General features: G+C 42.8%; 1 long non-coding RNA gene across 1 annotated transcript in view; it reads left to right on the forward strand.

The window, feature by feature from the left end:
- Positions 1 to 217: 217 nt before the first annotated feature.
- LOC135100280 (uncharacterized) overlaps positions 218 to 3,110 on the forward strand; it is a 56,119-nt gene continuing 53,226 nt past the window's right edge. Inside the window, exons 1-2 of the long non-coding RNA XR_010268571.1 lie at positions 218 to 709; positions 1,761 to 1,887. This is a non-coding gene — a long non-coding RNA (uncharacterized LOC135100280). The remainder of the gene's footprint in view (positions 710 to 1,760; positions 1,888 to 3,110) is intronic.

Genomic DNA, 3,110 nt, shown 5'->3' on the forward strand with positions numbered 1-3,110 from the left:
ACAACAACTGCTACTACTACTACTACTACTAATGCTACTACTACTACTACTACTACTACTACTACTACTAATAATAATAATAATAATAATAATAATAATAATAATAATACAACTACTACTACTACTACTACTACTACAAGTGATACTGCTACTACTACTACTACTACTACTACTACTACTACTGCTTCGACAAAACAACAAAAAACCTAAACACACCACAAGGAAGACTCACTTGAAGAGAAGATCAAGGACAAAAATAATATTCTGGTGAGCCATTTCGGCTCTCATACACTTCGTATATAATGGCACCTCAACCCACGGAGAGAGAGAGAGAGAGAGAGAGAGAGAGAGAGAGAGAGAGAGAGAGAGAGAGAGAGAGAGAGAGAGAGAACGAACAACAACAACATAAAAGATAACAAGAAATAACAAACAACCTAACTCAACCATCTCTCACTTTCACTCTCCCTCTCCCTCCCATCCCCTCCCTCTCCCTCTCCCTCTCTCCCATTCCTTAACTACCTAACCACACTGGCCATCATAGCCCACATCCTGCGCTTCTTACCCCAGTGCCCTCTCTCACTCTCACTTTCTCACTCTCTCTCAGTCCCGTCTTAAACTTTACTCGTGTCGCATCTCCACCAGTCAGTCAGTCAGTCAGTTAGCCAGTCAACCAGCCAGTAAACCAGTTAGCCAGTCAATCAGTAATCCGGTAAGTCAACCAGTCATCCAGTCAATAAGCCGGTGAGTCAGTCAATTACCCAGTCAGCCAATCAGATACCAAGTCAAACAGTCAGTCAGTCAGTCAGTAAGCCGGTAAGACAGTCAGTTGCTCAGTCAGCCAGTCAAATATCCAGTCAGTCAGTCAGTCAGTCAGTCAGCTACTCACCCTCTCATCCGCCCACTACTACTACTACTACTACTACTACTACTACTACTATTGATATATTTATCCTTGTTATTCGTATGTAGAAATAGTAGTTTTAATTGGTAGTAGTGGTAAGAGTAATAGTAGTAGTGTTAACACACACACACACACACACACACACACACCAGTCTATCAATCAGTCTATCAATCAGTTTATCTCTCTATCTACCTATTTGTCTGTCTGTCTAGTTAATTGTCTTCTACCTATCTATCTATTTATCAATCTATCTAACCCCTAGCCCAATCAACATCCTCCTACATCCCAACGACCCTTCCCAACCTCCACAACGCCCCCCACACCTGCCACACACACACCTGCAGGCTCCGTTCTGTCGGCAGGTCCACACACTAGCGGGCACCAACTGGTACTGCCAGCTGAAGTGTTTGCCAGGTGCAGACCAGGTGTAGTAAGTCATGTGGTGTATTGCATCTACGTACAGCCCCCTCCTGCACCTCCACCAGCAGCTGTGTGGGCGCCTGTGGGGGAGAGAGGTAGATTAGGTGGGTGGTTGGTGTGTGGGTGAGTAGATTGTAAGTATTGTTACGTTGGGTTTAGTTACGGTAGGTTAAGTAAGGTTATGTGTAGTTAGGCTGAGTTTTGTGGGCGCCTTGGGATGGGTAAAGAGATTAGAAGAGTAGATAGGGACGTTTGGTAAGGTTTGGTTAGAGATAGATGGGTAGATAAATAGGTTAGGTTAGGTTAAGTTAAGGTAGGATAGGGACAGATGGGTAGGTGGATACATCATTCAATATTCACGTGTTGTTATGTTGTAGTGTTGTGTCGTAATATTTCACAGCAAAATAATAATTGTTCTCTCTCTCTTTCTCCTTTCAGATACGCATGCACACACGCACGCACGCACGCACGCACGCACGCAAAGTGATAGTTATTACGTGTGGAAAGAGAATTGCGTGTTCTACTACTACTTCTACTACTACTATTACTACTACTGCCGTGAAGAGTAAGTACCCTCATATTGTTGTTGTTGTTGTTGTTGTTGTTGTTGTTGTTGTTGTTGTTGTTGTTGTTGTTGTTGTTGTTACTATTCTTCTTCTTCTTCTTCTTCTGATATAAAGGTATAAGTGTGTGTGTGTGTGTGTGTGTGTGTGTGTGTGTGTGTGTGTGTGTGTGTGTGTGTGTGTGTGTGTGTGTGTGTGTGTGTGTGTTTCGATCTTGCCACACTTAAGTAACTAACACAACCGAAAAACTACCTTGAAAATTACCTTCCATCTCAATTTTCAACCGTTTTGTGAAAACATGTCGTTGTGGAGGAGGAGGAGGAGGAGGAGAGAAAAACATGTACAAATAACACAGTAGTAGTAATAGTAGTAGTAGTAGTAGTAGTAGTAGTAGTAGTAGTAGTAGTAGTAGTAGTAGTAGTAGTAGTAGTGGTAGTAGTAGTAGTACTAGTAGTAGTAGTAGTAGTAGTAGTAGTAGTAGTAATAGTAGTAGTAGTAGTAGCAGCATTAGTTTCGACCCCGTATACTACACTTACGTAAATAAATGCAAAACAAACAAAACGACAAATAAATCAGATGGATAGAGAGACAAATAATGACACACAAACACAAACACTGATAAACACCTAGATACACAAGGAAAATATAACTATAGATACACACACACACACACACACACACACACACACACACAAATAATCACACAGGTTAAACTCTTGCATTAGGGAGGTGAACCGAATAGAATAATGGCGAGAGAAAGTAAAAAATCTTGTACAGTGAGGTGAGATGGATAGATAGATAAATAGATAGATAGATAGACAAATAGACACACAAGTAAACTCAACAGACACGTGTAAACTCACCTGCCAGTCAGATAGATAGAAAAATAGACAGACAGACAGACAGACAGACAGACAGACAGACAGATAGATAGATAGAGAGATAGAGAGATAAATATACAGGTAAACTCAGACAGACACATGCAAACTCACCCGTCAGTCTCCACACACACACACACACAATGAAAATCCTCGGGCTGGCGTGGTCGAACAAGTCGTCAACCTCTTGTAGCATCACGTGACCCTGGAGCTCTCACCTGCACCCCCATCCCTCCACCGCCTCGCCCCCACACCATGTACCTCATCTGGCGAAGGGGGGGGGAGGGAGGGGCGTGGGTGCTGGTTCTCTCTTTGATCTGGTGAGGGGTGTGTTGGAAGTGGAGGGG

This window comes from Scylla paramamosain, chromosome 5, assembly GCF_035594125.1.
Source record: "Scylla paramamosain isolate STU-SP2022 chromosome 5, ASM3559412v1, whole genome shotgun sequence".
Taxonomy (NCBI): domain Eukaryota; kingdom Metazoa; phylum Arthropoda; class Malacostraca; order Decapoda; family Portunidae; genus Scylla; species Scylla paramamosain.